Source organism: Balaenoptera musculus, chromosome 18 (genome assembly GCF_009873245.2).
Source record: "Balaenoptera musculus isolate JJ_BM4_2016_0621 chromosome 18, mBalMus1.pri.v3, whole genome shotgun sequence".
Lineage (NCBI taxonomy): Eukaryota > Metazoa > Chordata > Mammalia > Artiodactyla > Balaenopteridae > Balaenoptera > Balaenoptera musculus.
In genome coordinates this window covers 77,064,370-77,081,819 of record NC_045802.1, presented here as the reverse complement: position 1 = coordinate 77,081,819, position 17,450 = coordinate 77,064,370, and the positions used below count along the sequence as shown (strand labels likewise).

Genomic DNA, 17,450 nt, shown 5'->3' with positions numbered 1-17,450 from the left:
AAGCATAAGGCTTTCAAATTGTGGACACATATGCAGATCTGTTCAGATTCCAGATTATAAAAATAAAATCAAATTGATAAGGACAGGAAGGGAGAGGGAATAAGAAAGTAAAGGGAAGGAAGATCTCAGATGGGCTCCTAAAAATTCTGTGAATAAATTCTGGAAAAACTAAGTGGAAAATAGGATCTGAAAGAAGGTGGGGAGAATCTAAAACCCCTGACATGTAGGCACTTTACCTTTTCATAAAATTTAATGCCTGTTCTTCATTGCACCATCATTTATATCCAGCTACCATGACAGTAAGTGGCTCTTAAAACGTATTCTTAAGATCTTCTGAATTATTGGGAGAAAAATATTATTTGAATTAGTTAACATATGTACTCTGTGGAGGGGGATGGAAATAAGAAAACTAGAATTCCACTTGTGATAGTTGTAAAAGGAAAACGAAGGCAGGGTAAGCATGGAGGAATTTTTTAAAAAATTTCCATCAAATGCACTCATGCTAGGATGAGTTACCATACTGATAAAGAGAAATAGTAATAGCGTTTAAAGTTTGAAAAAGAAGATTGTCATGGAGAGGGAGTGAGTGCTAACAATTTTAAAAGATGATGTGGGAATTAAGGGGAAATGAAACCAAATGGATGCTGAGAAATCTCAAGAAAATAAAACTGCTAGGTTGAAGTTAGGGGGAACTTTAACTTACTCAACATGGAAGACTTAGGTCAAGGAAATGATGAAGGAGGAAAGGACAAAGCCTGTCAAAGGGCTGAATGTGCAAGGATGGCATGAATCACCCAGAGCAAAAAGGAGCTAAAAGGCTCCAGTTGTTTGAGAACAGAGCACAGACTCTGGCGTGTGGGGCGTGGTACCCTGCACAATTGAGGAAAAAAGACGTTTGTGCATGTGGTTCCGGTACCCTGGTCCCCAAGTTACCATGGTAACTTCGCAGGAGGGATTATTATACAAATGACCTTGAAGTTCCTGATAAAAAGCTGTTCAGAAAAGATGAGTCATCATATCAGAAATTTCAGGCAAAGACAGATTGGAGAAAATAAAAAATACTGTAGAAGAAAGAATGATGTATGTCAGTGGCTAGCTTTTAAATGATACGTTCATTATGTGATATTTCAGAGAAATGGCTAATTAGCCAAAAGTGAAATGTGTTGGCATTGATCGTATGGGGAGACTAGCATGGCAGTTCCTTAAAGATGCTTTATTGCCTTGGAATGTGGCTCCAGGAGAACCTTCCCATAAACACATGTTCGGATTGATTGGAATGAAAATTTCTATCATTTTAGCTCAATTAGAACCCTGTTAATTGATGACCTAGCCTGGAGGTGATTAAGTAAACAGCCGGCATTGGGATGGAACCCAGCACACCCCAGCAAAAGGAGCCCAATACGGTCCTGCTTTTAAGAGTCTAGAGAGGAGATGGAATCCTACAGTCTCAATTTGAAAATATCTATTCAAAACATTCTAGACTGTGGTGCAGGCCAAACAAGACATCTACTGGCTTGTCCAGCCCGTGGGCACTAGTCTGCCATCTCTGATCCCAAATGAAAGCCCTGGGTATCTTTCCACAGTAGGGCTTTGCGCTGTGCTGTATGGATTACACATATTACACACGTAGTATGGTGAATACTAATTAAAGCTGAGAATCAATTATTAACACAATACATATTATAATATAATAGAACATATATATTACTGTATTAATTAGTTACTGTCTATGCTGTTTGGGGTTATCTTGTGTTAAACATCATGTGAACATTTCAAAACCTCCCAAACAACCTGGATAAAAGTGTTCGGGGTGTGTCGGTGCCTCAGCAGAGAGGGGGCTTTTGACAGTACAAGGAGGACCCGTGTCGAAGGCCAGTATGTGCTCCCCAGGGGGCCGAGAGGAGGCTTGTCAACATCTGTGGTAATTTACTGAATTAGGGCTCTGGAAGAAAACGACAAAACACTTGGGTCAACAAAAAACAACCGTACAGATGTTTTACTAAACTCTCTTCAACTGTTTCACAATTTAGAGTCATATATATGCAGTGTGCTTTTATGTAGCTCTGGTGTACAGAGGGGAAACATTTGAAGGGTAAACTAGAAAATGCAGTTCATCCCAAGAGAAGAAGGTTCCATATCTACTTGAAGATGTTTTGGAATTAAAACAATGACTAAAAATTATCTTGGAATCGTTTTTATTCTTGTTCCCCATCTATACACACACACACACACACACACACACACACACACACATATCTATACATGGACATCTAAATCTTACATAGGTATGTATATTTCTGCTCTGAAGGATTCAGTATTTCCTATTTTCTCAGTGTTTGTATTAGTCAGGGTTCTCCAGAGAAACAGAACTAAAAGGATATACAGAGAGATGTATATTAGATAAATACAGATAGATGGATCCTTTAGGAACTGGCTCACACGGTTGCCAAGACCAAGAAGTCCCCCGATTTGCCATCTGCAGGCTGGAGCACAGGAAGGCTGTGTGTAATTCAGATGGAGTTGGAAGGCCTGACATCCAGTGGGGCTGTAGGTTCTAGTCTGCGTCCAGAAGCCCAAGGACCAGGAGTGCCGGAGGATGTCATAGGGCAGGAGAAGACAGATGTCTTCGCTCAGGCAGACAGGGCCAGTTTGCCCTTCCTCTGCCTTTTTGTTCAATTCAGACCCTCAACTGATTGGGTGATGCCCACCTGCACTGGGGAGGTGGTCTGCTTTACTCAGTTTACGGGTTCAAATGCTAATTTCTTCCAGAGACTCCCTCACAGACTTACCCAGCAATAATGTTTTACCAGCTGTCTGGGCACCCCTTCAAATTGATACATAGAATTACCCATCACAGTGTTTTTAATGTGATTTTAGATCATAATTGGGTCGATTCATGCCTGGAGCACAGAGATAAGCCCGTATCTGTTCTGGCTCTTTCTACGTTATTGAGAGAAAGGCAGCAGACCCCAGTCTGTGTCTCTTCCTACAAACATAAATAGACAAGAAGGTCCCATCGCAAATCCTTGGCAAGATGAAAGTTTCAAAGTGATGGGGGCCCATGCTGGCTGGGTCTGTCCTAGACCACTTTTCTCAGGGACCAGCGGGAAGTTTTGGAATAAGAAGTGGGATGGCAGGATTCTACCTGGTGTTCATGGCCTAGGAAGTGGCTGGAAGCTTTCTCAGAAAAGCTGGGTGTTCACAGTCAGCTGGACTCTAAAATATTTGGTCATCTTTCTCAGAGGGTGCGTGGCAATTACGGCTGCTAGCAAGGATTTCTGGAACAGAATGGGCATTTCGTCCCTGCTGTTGAGGTTCTGGAAACATTTGGAAGGAAAGATCCCCCCATTCTCCTCCATCTGTTGCCATGGTTTGCAGTCCTGCTCCGATTGAAATTTGAGCTGCGTGCACGAGAGAAGAAAAGCTTAGACCTTTCCCACCGTGTTCATGCTTCACTGTAGCAATTAGCAGATGATAATGTAATTTTTTGTTACCACTTTTCTTATTCTCCCCATTCAGTTTTATGTTCACTGATGACAGGGCTTAGTATTTTCCTGTTTATCCCTAGCACTTAGTGCAATGTTTTGTTCAGTATTCACTGAACGAATAAGCAAGTGCATAATTAAAACAGTTGTAACAGTGAATTTTTCAATAAAAATTTAATTTTAATTTGGCCTGGCCCAAAGCTTATTGGTCTTTCTGCCGTCCAATATAATAATTTTTAAGCTTATTGAAAAGTTAAGGGAAATGGGATCATTGAGTGCATTAAACTGTAATCGAATGTCCAGATTTTGTCTCTCTTAAATGACTGATGAGTTTCTGTAGCATGATAAGTTTCAGCCTCACTCGACTCTTTAAAAAGAGGATCCACGTGTATGCGGTATCGATGGACGCTGGGGTCAGTTTGATTGCGCATCCCAACTTCGAACCCAGAAGGTGCGGTTTGACAGACCTCACACTCACTTTCAATCCCTGGTGTCTGTTATTTTAGGAAAAAAAAAAAAAAGGAGAAGAAAAATTGTATGTCTTTAGCTTTTCTATGTAACTCAGTTGCATGTGACAATTTAAAACCATTTTTCCAGTGAAGCAGTTAACTCTGGGAACTGAGTTTATAATCGAACAGAAGTTTGGTTTATATACCTCGCCTTAAAGAAATGATCTTTTGAAGACTTCAGAGTTTTTATGGGCTGGTCTTTAAACTGAGGCCTTGAGGCAAGGGAGCAGAGGTGGGTTTAAAACAACTTTTGCTTGCTGATTCTATTAATTATTCAATAGCTATTTATTGAGCACCTAGCAGGGATTTCAAGTTGGTGAGAAAGCTTGTTATCTTCGAAGTGCTGTGGATGGAGCTCCAGAATGTACTCAGCAGTTAACAAGGTGTTTTGAGACACATCGTGTCATTTCACTGATTATCAAGGCAAACCCACTATAGACTTCTAGGTCCTTCTAAATATACATCCCCTGGTAGCTGGGACCTCGTCAACCTCAACCCTCCATTCTAGTACTTAAACAATGGTGGCAGCAGGAGTAGGGGTTAAGTGGACATCTGCTGAGATCATAAATGAGTGAGTGATGAACTGAACCAATAATACCCCAAAGACCTGAAAGTTAGGATCTCAAAATGCTTGTTCTCTGGGTCTAGTTCAGGCAGCTGTTTACTAACTTCATGCTTAAGATTTTGAAAATCTTAACTATGCTTATCTAAAATTTTGTCAACACACACACATTTTTCTTGAAGGAAGGAGAAAAGCAAAGAGAGGTTTCACTTTGCTTTAGGTTTCCCTTTATGCATTGTCAGCACAGAGAGATGATATTTGAGGTCAGATACCACACCCGTGGCACACCCGTGGCTGATCTGAGCACCCACATGTGCTTGGCGTGTCCAGGGATTGCTCTGAGTTTGGAGAGTGTATTTGTTTCACAATTTGAAGTCCAAAATGTACTGTGAGAAAGAAGCCTTTTCAGAAAAGGCAGTTAGCATTCCACTTTCGTCTTGCGTTTAATGCAGGACATGTGTTCCAGGCTCTCGTTCTCCCCTTCCCCCCAGCCCTGAGTCAGCCTTCCTCCTAAGAGTTCTGGCTCCTTTCCTTGAAGAGCGGTGCTTAGAAGCCAAGATGTGGGAGCTCGGTGTGCACATTGCTACTGTGCTGTCATTGCTTCTAGACTTCCCAGTGGTGCAGTCAGTGGTCACCGTTCCAGAAGTGGACATTTCCAATAAGGGCACAGTTTCTGCCAGTGTCACCTGCCGTGTCATATATGTGTCTCCCTGGGAGGCCGTGTGGAGTGGTGGAAACAACTGGGCGTGGATGTCTCACCTCTCACCCGCCTGGAGCCTCAGTTTCTTCCTGTGTGAAGTGGGGCTGTTAAATGACTGTTCCGTGGCTGTAGTGGACGCTGGGTGAGATAATACAGCTCTCACTTTCTAACTCATTTGCATCATAGCCTCAGGGGATTTATGGCAAAGTTGATGCTGCTACCATTGTTTTGCCAGTTTTGATGTTATCTTCTTAATTGTTCCGTATTTTTTCATGTTATTCTTCCTCATAATCTAAGACATTTTGAGAGGAGAATTGCATTGCTATTAATGAAAAATGATTTTAAAGGGGAAATACTTAATGTACTCTTAGTGAGTAGGGCGGGATGACCACAGATCTGTTTCTGGCAGGTTTGTCTTTCTATTGGTTCTCTATCTCTGCTATCTCTGTAGAGAAGAGGGACCATTTTCAGCTCCTAAGCTGATCTCATCCACCTTTCTAGCGGCTTCACAATCACTCCCACAATCCAGGTGAATTGCAGCCACATCTGGCCCATTCAGGTCAAGTATTTTAACCCCAAACCAACAAGCAGCTGTGTGGGAGGCCGGAAGCGGAACACTATTGTCCTTTAGCAGGTCGGGTTTCATTCTGGCATCTCCCAGAGTTAGGTCACAGCTTTCCGGCTGTTGGAGCACTTATGCATTTCTGGCTTTACAATGCCAGTTTCCCACTGATATTTTAGGTATTTTACTATGTATGTGAGATGGTAGGACCCTTCCACCCAGCCTAGGAATTTAAGGTGGTTCTTTTCTTTCTGTTTTGGACCCTGAAATATGATCTTTATGGTGCAGTTAATTCAGAAACTCCCCCAAAGGCCCCTGGAGGTTGGTGTCATCCAGTAAAGCTGACTGGGACGTACTGGGACCTGCAGCTAGCTGGCGCTCACCCTGCAGGGCTTGGGGCTGCCCTTGGTCTGTATGTCCCATCAGATGTCATGATACGATGGCATGTGTCTGGGAGTTGTGGCCAGTCCTTGTGGATAGACACAGCCGAATGTCTAGTGTGTTCCGGAAGATACCTTTACCTTTATGATTTCTGAATTGTTTCTGACACTGGTCATCATAAATTCATAAACTAAATGTAAAATAAGGGAACTAACTGCTATTTTCATAACTCCAAATGCACTTCATTTTCTAGATTCTGTATTGACTTAATACCTGGGAACTATAGGCCCAACCTATCAGCATTATTCAAAGTCCTTTTATGACAGTTTCTCCCCTATACTACAGGAAAAATATATAGGCTCTGCTGATCTTGTAAAGGTTTTTAGTTTGGTTATTCTAGTTTCCCATATTACTAAAATGTCTCATAAATAAGGGTTTTTTTTTTTTTTGCATATGCTTTGAGCACTGGAGGACAGAAAAGTCCTATTTTTCTGACATCAGGGAATGAGTTCTTTTTCTGGATATGAGCTAATTTTCTGAAGCTTTTCTTAAAGTGCTACAATAATTAAAAAAATTTTAGCCACCAGTGCCTTTACTAAAATAACTTATGCACAATCCTTTCTTAAGAGAGCACACTCTCCATGTCACTGAACCTTTTCTGTGACTCAGGTCTTCTGGGCCAGCCTCACAGCTGCTGTGCCCCCTGAGGTGGGTCACTGGGTGTGCGAAGGTGTGGCTCCTGTGCTAAGTGACCACACACTGCTGGGCTGTCAGAGGTGCTAATTCTGCTTTCCTCTCCCTTGAGATCACTTTCCATTTCCCACTGCTTCAAACAAGTTCCCTCCTCTTTGACTTTAACCCGCCCTCCACTGGAGGACAAGCAAAAGGAAGATTTGTTGAGCCTCCCACATGCCAGGTGTGTTTTCAGTAAGTCATCTTATTTAATTGTCCCAATTCTCTTAAGAGGGCGGGATTCTTCCCATTTTCACTCCAAGAGTGCTGGAGTTCAGAGAGGTTAAGTAACTTGGCCAGTTATGCACAGCCGATATTTAACTGAGTCTGTGAGACTCAAAATCATTTTTCCTTGGCCACACCGCACTGAACTCTTCAGGGGAGGTCCAACGTCAGTCATTCTTCAATTCAACACGTCTTTGTGAAGTGCTCACTTGACTTGGCGAGGATGCCCGCCTCCTTCCTAAGGAGATCTCGTCACGTCAGTTCTTCCCCTGCTCATCCCACTCTGCCCCACTCCCTGCCCGAACAGTCCCTGTCATCTTCTGCGTGCTGTGTCAAGTCCAAGCTCTTAAGCCTGGACCTTCGGGCTTCAAGGTCATCACAGGCGCTGGAGAGCCATTTGTATGTAGTTCACCCGCTCTGTCCTGTGGAGGTTGGCGGTGCGTGTACCTGGAATGAGGTCACAGTCAGCACCTGCTCTCTGCCCTACCGTGCAGGTGTCTCTGTATGGTCACCAGGGCCAGCTACTGTGCCTTATATGGTCAGCATTTGGAAGCAGTCTTTTGAACTTTTCTCCTGGCATCAGATGTATGAACTTTGTGACAGGCGCTTTTCAGGGCATTTAGGTGTTTTGTTGTTTTGCTTTTGGCATCTGTGGTCCAGGTGCTGAGCATGTGTCAAGCCTGACCCAGCGATAATGGATACTTTTTTCTATGGACGATCTTTAAGTAGCTTAAGATCCTGAGCTAATACATATTGCCCTAAGTGTTTTACAGGGCGATTTATGTTTTCATCAAATGGCTATTATCTGTCTTATTTTGAACCAATTCCAGTGCTATGACTTGGGGAACCATTGAAATCTGAAAATGTGAAATACTGCAAACTCTATGCTAACCATTATCTATTCCTTGTTAATTGAGCTCCATTGCTTTCATGCTTTAGCTGTAGATCAGTTTTCTTTGTCTAAGTGCTGCTTAAACGTGTGTCACTGCAAACCTGGAGAGCAAGGAGCTGGCTTCTTTTGCTGGTGCCAGGGAGAGAGCCTAGGGACCGAAAAGGACCACTCCAGAGAAAGCTGGCTGCAGGCGCAGAGATGCTTTGGAAGAATTCCTCAAGTGCTTCTGTTTTCCTAACAGAAGATGCACAAGACAGCACGGGAGCACTCAGATTACAGCCGTGTAATTCAGGAAGCATTTAAGAAAGAAAAAACGCATCCATCTTTATGCTGCAGGTGTTGCCAGAGCTTGTAGTCAGGATGATCCTTTCACGTTGGGAATCCCTAACGACCTGAGTGACCCTCTTTCCAAAGTCCTCCCTCTGTCCCCCTCTGAGATGCTGAAGTGCCGTGGCTCCACCCCCCATCTCTCTGCAAACCTGTGAGCTGGGACACGAGTCATCCTCCCCCCTCATCCCCCGCGTGCACGTCCACCCCCCCCCCCCCCCCGCCGGGAGGGCTCACTGGACATCAGATACACGAGGTCCTCGGCACCGCAGTGGGTGGTAGGGAAGCCACCTCGCCCGCTGGGTGACCGGAAAGCCTTTCTCCCGCGGACACATTGTGTCATTTGTGCCCTCGTCAGCAGCCACTGCCCTCGCTGCGAGGCTTTCTTTGTGGCTAATCCCGAGCTGCTCACAGCGGCGTGCTTGCCATTTGGTGCGCTGTTCCCCGGTGGAATGCAGCCCTGCCGCCGTGCACCCTTTTCAGAATTTGGGTTTCCTTTCCAATTTTCTAATATGTCTTCATCCTACTTAAAAGAGACTTTTTTACTAAAAAATTTAAACAGAGAAAATTGCAAGGATGGTCAGAATTAACTCCTGAATACTTTGCAACTAGATTCATCCATTGTTTACATCTTCCCACGTTCGTGTTTTCTCTCTCTTTCTCTAAATTGTTATGACTGTTACTTTTTGCTGAGCTATTTGAGTGCAAGTTGTAGAAGTCACCCCCTTGGCCCCTGATCACATCAGCCTTATATCCAAGAATAAGGGCATTCTTCCGCTTAAATGTAGTATATTTATTAAATTCAGGAAATTTAACAGTGTTACAATTCTGTAACCAATATCCTGTCCATCTTCAAATTTTGTCAATTAACCAATACTGTCCTTCGTCGCTATTTCCCACGGCCAGCGTCCCGTTCAGGGTGGCACGTGCATTCAGTGTCAGGTAAATGTTTTCTGATCCACATGCCACTCAGGGACCACGTTCCCATTAGCACGACCCCCAGGCTGGCTTGGGGGGGATCCGGGGGTTGATGGTTTTGTCTTGCTTTTCGTGCAACAGGATTCAAGGTGACAGGGACGGGTGTGCGCAGGCAGCTGGCCATGCTGTGTCCACCGTACAGCGCAGAGAAAGTCGACTCAACATCTAAGTCCTTGAGCGCTGCCTGGAGCTTGATGCTGTGTGGGTGCCGCAGCCTGGCAGGCTATCCTCAGACTCCGCTGCAAAAGAGCTGAACCGGGAAATAGCTTTCAGCGCTTTATCTGGGTGGCGATCTTTTGCTGTGTAGGATTTCCCTGCTGCAGGCCGGCGCATGGCTTCATTCGTTAGGCTATGCAGCAGTCCCTGCTCGGCTGCCGGCTCGGTCCCATGCTTGCTGTGTGCGCGGCCAGGAACGTCACCCTCGGCGTCCGTCCCTCACCCCTCGGAGGTGGAGGTCCGGGACTGTCTTCAGCGCCGAGGCCGGCCGATGGGTGGGCACACTTCTTGCACCCCCAGCGCAGTCCTGACAGGCGTGTCGGTTTCTGGGTTGACCCTCAGGAATCCCTGTGACGTCTTCAGACCCTGGTGTTCAGTCTAAGTCTCCCTGGGGATAAAGAGTGGCTCTGGCTGAAATTGATTTAAAATGAACTGGTTCATTAACAGACACACATATGTCTATATATAAAATAGATAACCAACAAGGACCTACTGTACAGCACAGGGAACTCTGCTCACCTCTCTGTAATGACCTATATGGGAAAAGAATCTGAAAAAGAGTGCATATATGTATGTGTATAACTGAATCACTTTGCAGTACACCTGAAACTAACACAGCATTGTTAATCAACTCTACTCCAGTACAAAATAAAAATTACATTAAATTAAAAAAATAAAATAAAACGACTGGTGTAGCTCTCAGAACCCAAGATTGCTAGCAGGATAAAGTGCTGCAGAAATGCACACAGGAATTCAGAAAATAAGCCTTTCGGTTCACCTTATTTCCTTATAGGATGTGCAGGAAGGTAGAGGCCGCACACGGTCTGTCCCTGATTCGCGTTTCCCGAAAGCTGGCGATAGGGCCGTGTTGCCTGTGGTCACCTTTGTCAGGATCACTGGCTGAGCTGTGCCCATGTTATCAAAATAGGTTCCGCTGGCTCCCAGCCTCACTCTTTCTCGCCTGGGTGTGTGCTGCTCACGTGTCGGTCGCCGTGATCTTTGGGGAAGGCACAGACGTGCCTCACTTCTGAGCTCAGAATCTGAGTTGACAACGGGAACCGTAACTGCACAACTTTGGTGAAGGACGTCACCGTCTCACCATCTGGCACTGGCTTAGCTCAGCAGGCCTTCTGTTTGGGGCGACTTTGACCCTCTTAGCTGTTTAGGACTCCTCCAGCCCTTTGTGGCTTTGCCGGTAGCCTCCAGTTGCCTGGGCAGGAGAAGGATGAAATCCCCACGTGGAAAGTAAACCCCGTTTTATCACCGTTGGCTTCTCCCTCTCATCTTCCCGGGATTTTCTACCTTCCTAACTTTCACCTCGCTGAACGGAAATCAGGTCACACTTCACTCGCTCCCAGGTGACTTCAGTGTGAACTTGAAGCATCTGGAACGGAGCTGAGAACCCAGAAGGAGACGCCAAGCTCCCTGAGCCCTCAAGGTCAACGTCGGTGGACTTGGGCGCGAAGCCCGGTGCCTCCTTGCTTCTGGAGTGCTGGCTGTGTTTGGCGGGTCCAGCGTCTTGCACACGCTGGTTGCTTAGCCACTGACTAGGAGGGGAAGAAGAAAAGTCTATGAAGGCAGAGTAGGGACAACGGGAAAAGTGTAGAAGGGATATCCCAGAACTCAAGAGACCTTACCCCTAACCCCACACCTGCCCCCAGGCTGGTCTGGTCCAGGATTCAGCAGCCCCTTAGCTGTAGCTCTGGAGGACCTTGACCCCTGTCAATGCCTGAGTAATGGGGGTGGGAGGGGGGAGGGAAAAGGGGGGGAGGGAGGGAGGAGAGAGACAGGCAGAGAGAGAGGGAGAGAATTACACATTTGAATCAGTGGACAAAAGTAGTGTGTAAAGACAGTGTCCTTTATAAAAAATGAATAATTTGGATTGAAAGAATTAATTTATGGGAGTGGCGTTGCCATTCCTCGATCTGTTCAGAAAAGTGAGGCGTGACTGTGCATCCACTGAAATTAAAATTTAACCTTTTACCTTCTCCTCCGCCCTCCCTCCTGCTCCCCCTGTGCCCCCACCTCTGACCTTCTTAGGGGTTACGGGGCACGTGGACTTGGAGGTGGGCTGCAGGGTAGTGGGGGGTTAGCCCCCCTATGTCTTCCGTCCTAGGCAGAGGCCTCGCAGCCTGGGGATTTGCCTCAGTTCCTCCAGGGGATGGAAGGAGTGGTCCTCCGGGAACCGCAAGCGCTGAGAACTCACAGCTATGGTTTGCGACTCCTTCAAATTCTAGTTTACGTCTGTTCCTCCCCTGAAGAAGGATCAGAGTCTGCGGGCCTGTGACCTCAGAAACTAATTAACCCAGACTTGTGAGAAGTGCAGGTTGAGTGCCAGCTCCGAGCTCAGGCTGAATTCCTGACTGGGGAGAGGGCGGAGGCCACATTCCAGAGCTTTCTGTGGGGAAAGTCCTCTATTTAGCGTGCGCACAGCTGCTGCCCTGACCTTACTGCCAGCAGCACTGGGGATGAGATGTCCTGAACTTTGTCTTTTGGTGCGGCGTCTACAGATGTGCTGGCACTGAAAAATATTCTGCCCTACTTTCATTTTTTTTTTTTTTTTTTGAGAATAGTAAACACTTAACTGCTTAATTTTGGGTTTTCCTAGATCCATTGTTAGGAATTTATTTTTACGTGGTCATGACACAGATAGCCCATGCTTACATTTCTTTACAGTTTATAAAATAACCTTAATAAGTATTTATAAGAAATGATCTGCAAAATAATATACCGTTTCAACTATTAACTTTACATTTTCATTAAATATGCCATTGGTAAAGCTTTTATTATCCCACACAAGAGGCAACATTTAATTTTTCATTCCTTTTGGAGATAACATCGGTTCCGTTTTGATGATGAAGTACTACAGAGCTGCTTATTTTAATGTAGGTTTCAAAGTGGGTTGCGAGGTGGTGAGTTGGCCCAGCTTCTCTCGATGACGTGCTTTGCACTTGACGCAGAAAGTGGTTGGGTGGTCTTCACTGCACATACTCATTTACACAAAGCTCTCTGTTCTGCCATCTGAACTTCAAGTCCAGACCTTGAAGTGCTAGATCACGTATGGTATCATTCCTGGAGGTCAAAGGTCGTCCCAGATTCCCTGGAGACCTTCCACTTTCTTTGCCCAGATGGTCTGCTCCCTGGCTTGGAGCAGAGAAGGATGCGTGGCGTGGTCTTCGGCTGCATGTCATCAAGTGCTCTCTCCTGCATGAACGCTTTCCAGGCAGGTTTGCAGAGCACACGGGGTTCAGCCAGAGAAAGCTACCTGCTCGGGAGAAGTTTGAGTCATTTGGTTCAAGTTCAGACTCACAATTTCGAGTGTAAACCTCTGGCCCACTCACCGTGGCGGGAGCTCCCTGAGGCTCGGGGTCTGGGGGTGGGGTTCGCGGGGTCTGCACCAGGATTGAGCAGGAGTGTTGTGGACTCCTGGCAACCCGTGAAATGAGACATTGATTTTAGAATGCCGTCCTTGACAGAAAGGCATCATGCAGGAGACAGACTTATCTGGGAGAAGTCATTAGGATTGAGTGGAATATTTAGAAGGGCAGCTGGAAACAGAGACCCTTCACCTGGAAATTCCAGGTAGGTGATGTTAATTAGTGCAGCTGAATCAGGAGACACGTGTTTCCCCGAAAATGTATTGTTTATGCTTTCCTCCCCATTGTATAAACTCAGACCCTTGGGTCAAGCATGCGGAATTTCCTCTTCTTTGTACAGTAGCATGACTGTGGACTGAAAAGCATCTCAGAGGTTGTTGATCTCTGCATAATTTTGTCCAAATAAAGACTAGAATTCAGACTGAGGAGTGGAGATAGGTTAGATCTTAGAATCCTGTACTTAAGTTCTGCGCACACAGGGAGCTTCTGAAAGTGACTTTTGTGATTCACTATAAATGTATCGACTTGCCCATGGGGTAGCCTAGTTACCTACTTGGGAGGCAGGCCTGTTTTGAAGTCTGCCTTCTTTTTTTTTTTTTTTTTAAATTAATTAATTAATTTATTTTTGGCTGTGTTGGGTCCTCGTTTCTGTGCGAGGGCTTTCTCTAGTTGTGGTGAGTGGGGGCCACTCTTCATCGCGGTGCGCGGGCCTCTCACTGTCGCGGCCTCTCTTGTTGCGGAGCACAGGCTCCAGACGCGCAGGCTCAGTAGTTGTGGCTCACGGACCCAGCTGCTCCGCGGCATGTGGGATCTTCCCAGACCAGGGCTCGAACCCGTGTCCCCCGCATTGGCAGGCAGATTCTCAACCACTGCGCCACCAGGGAAGCCCGAAGTCCGCCTTCTTGACGTCATCCATCGGGATGGTGGCGGCTTGTTGTAGGAAGAACGGGGGCCCTGGGATCGGGCCGTGGTGTGGATCTCAGGCCCCACTCCCTGCCTGTGCGATGCTGGGCCCTTGGGAAGAGTGGCGCATCCGTGCTTTCTAGGAGTGATCTAAGAGGAGCGATCTACCTACGCTTTGTGTCTTCCCGCTTGGCTTAAGAAAGTTGAGGCTTAAGTAAATTTTGAGGAATTTGAGGAGACACTTGATTTCAAGGCTAAGGAGTTCTTGGGCTGCTGGACAGTCAAAGAAGTCCTGGGGCTTTCTTTCCATGAATATAAGAAAGGGTAGTGCTTCAGAGAATGTAGCCAAATAATAAGAAAGCAAGCAAGCAGGTCCCCAGATCTGGTAGGTGGAAAGAGAGTAAACACCAAAAATTGTTTCAGAAAATCCGAAATTAGACCCCAACAGCCAAGAACTTGACTGTCAGTGTCTAGTCGAGGCCATGGTTTCTGTGGGTTATGTGAAGGGGGCTTAGTGAACCAGGGAAATTTGTGGGGGGCAGTTTATCTCCTGTGATTAGCCTGATTCTCGGCAGGAAGCATTACTAGTAGAACACTGAGACCTTCAGTAGAGAGACTGGAATTTGTGAAAAAACTTTTTTTTTTTCCACAGTTTTTCTTATTGTGGTAAAATAGACCTAACATAAAATTTACCATTTTGACCGCTTGGGAGTGTCCAATTCAGTGGCTTTAAGTACATGCACGTAGTTCTGCAACCAGCATCATCATGTAAAACTGGAACTCTGTAAGCATTAAACAGGAAAATCTTAATATTCTGTGTCAGTGTGAGACGCACACAGTCTGCACTCATCTGGGAATGTCTTGTATTCTCCGTGGTGATGCTTGGTTTGTATTAAATAGGAAGACTAAGGATATAGGAGTTTGGTGAGTTATGGCCCATCCTCTACGGAGGGGTAACCCGTAGTAACGTGGGATGCAGGCGTGGAGGAGAGGGAGGCTGCTGGATTCAGAGTGTAGGACCGAGATTTAAGATTGGGTGGCCTGGTGGCCCACTGACAAGGGCAGCAGCATTCAGAGTGACTGGACGCAACTGCACGTCACACACAGAGAAAAAGGACCCACCTGGGAATGCGACACTTGGGTCTGTGTCCCTACCTGTGAGGGGCTTGTCCACTGACAGTAATTGGCCTCTGGTTTCTGTGACCATTAAATTAGCAGAATTACATTAGAATGGCTGACTTGTTTTGATTTAAAAGTATACCATTTTATCACATTCCGTACACATTCTTCACAGTCAACTTTTGCTTTCGCTTTTTTAATGAACCCTAAAATATGAAAACGGTTCGCAGGTGACTGGGCCGTGAGTTTTTCCTCTGCTTGGCTGCACAGTGAACTGTTGCAGTAAAAACAGGGTCTGATTTTCAAAGGGCAAAAGTTCGCGTGGTGCCAGTTTCCTGTCTAGTCCACAGATTCTGACAGAAGAGGAAAGATGGACAGTTTTGATCTTCAGCTGCTCAAGCTAAAATGAGATTTCCCATCACATGCTTTACTCCACCTAGATTTTGTAGACAAGCCTTTTTTAAAAAGCAGTATCGTTGGTGAAATACTTTCAAGCAGTTTGTTTAGATTTGCACGAAGCTTAAAGGAGACAGGTCGTGTCAGACTAGAGAGTGGCTGGTACAGTCACTGATGGAAACACCTAGTTAGGGTCAGTAAGCTGAAACGGATGCGAAATAATGAAGGCTGGGCAGAGGGGGGGAGGAGGAGGAGAAGGAAATGACGGTTTGTCCAAAGGAAAACAAGATCTGGAGAGTATGCCCTTCAAAGGGGAAAATACACAAATCAACAGGACGGAAAAAACCCAATTGTGTGTGGTTCTGAAAGTGGGGTGAGGTCTGTACCCCTCAGAACAGGCTCCGGGGCTGTGATGGCTCACCCCAGGGGCTGAGGGAACCACCAGAGCTGGATGGAGGCCCAGCGCCAGATGTTAGACGGAGCATTTCGATGTATTATCGCTCCGGGCTCTGGAGGCTCAGGGTTGCCTGTGACCGTGAACCAATATTTTGGTTTATAGATCAAGGCTGCGTATATCTTACGTGTATTTTCCATTATTTATTTATTTATGGCTGCGTTGGGTCTTCGTTGCTGTGTGCGGGCTTTCTCTAGTGGCAGTGCACGGGCTTCTCATTGCAGTGGCTTCTCTTGTTGCAGAGCATGGGCTCTAGGCGCATGGGCTTCAGTAGTTGTGGCATGCAGGCTCAGTAGTTGTGTCTCGTGGGCTCTAGAGCGCAGGCTCAGTCGTTGTGGTGCACGGGCTTGGTTGCTCTGAGGCATGTGGGATCTTCCTGGACCAGGGCTCGAACCCGTGTCCCCTGCATTGACAGGCGGATTCTTAACCACTGTGCCACCAGCGAAGTCCCTTTCCATTTTTAATGCTATGAAATGCAATTAAGTGCATCTACCACTCAAACTATACTGAACATAACGTAATATTTACTTTCTCCAAGATAGTTAATGATTTAAGAATTTAAAAAATATGTAGCTTGGTAACCACAGTGTACTAGTTTTCTTTGTATGGTAAGATAACCGAAAGCTCTAGTTGATCTAAAATTGAAATCTGTGACTGGAAAACTAGTAGTATTTATTAACTTATTTATTAATTTATCATTCACATCAACTGGTAATTCCAGACTGTATTTTTAATAGAGGAAAGGCACATGGCTGGAATAAACAGACTGAGGTATAAAGATTCAAAGTATATATCACTGTCTAAATTAATCTGTGGAGTTTGGGTATTTTTGGATACTAGTGAAAAAGTGTTAAGCCGTTTAATATGAGTGCACTCATATTAAAACATCCAGTCTTGTGTTTCATGTACTCAGTGGCGAATTCATGGTGTGGACGAGTAGTCATGCAGACTGAATAAAATTCACCTTTGAAGAACATAGCCCATTGTTTTCAGTCTGTTTCAAGATATGTGATGCAAGATGGCAGAAGGAAAGTTTAAGTTGTAGTACTGTCCTCTTCAAAGTACATTTCATCCAGATGTTTATGGATTGAATTGTTTTAGCTTTAGATGTACTACATCTAGTACGTTCCAATCACACCCCTTTAGTTTATGTTCCCATATATGGCAAGGGACGTGCCTCTGTTCCTGTCCAACTGTAAAGGCTTTTCTGTGAGCTGAGACCTCCTTCATCCTTTTAGTTGCTATGTCACAGGACCTAACACATCATAGGCCATCAATCATTCCTAATTAAGTAGGTGAAAACCTTTATATTTATTCTCTGAGTAGCCTCATCCAGACAGTAACTCAGTTTCTTTTAATGGCCAAAACAACTGGGTTTGCCTGATTTCAGAAGAAGTGTATTTCCAAGTTGAGGGTTCTGTAGAAGTACATTGTGAATTAATTAAAAAAAAACGGAATAAGAATTTTAAATAATTTCATCATCATAAAGGAATTTTTTCATGTCTATGCACACAGACACAGAGACATATAATGGCTCTATTTGTGTGTGTGTGCGAAAATAAGATCAACAGCAACCGCAAAGTTTATATTAGAAACAACACACTGAAAACTGTATGATTAGCTTGGAGACCT

At 45.3% G+C, this 17,450-nt stretch overlaps 1 protein-coding gene across 1 annotated transcript in view; it reads left to right on the top strand.

Moving 5' to 3' along the window:
- Window positions 1-17,450, top strand: part of COL4A1 (collagen type IV alpha 1 chain) — a 147,828-nt gene that overhangs the window by 26,605 nt on the left and 103,773 nt on the right.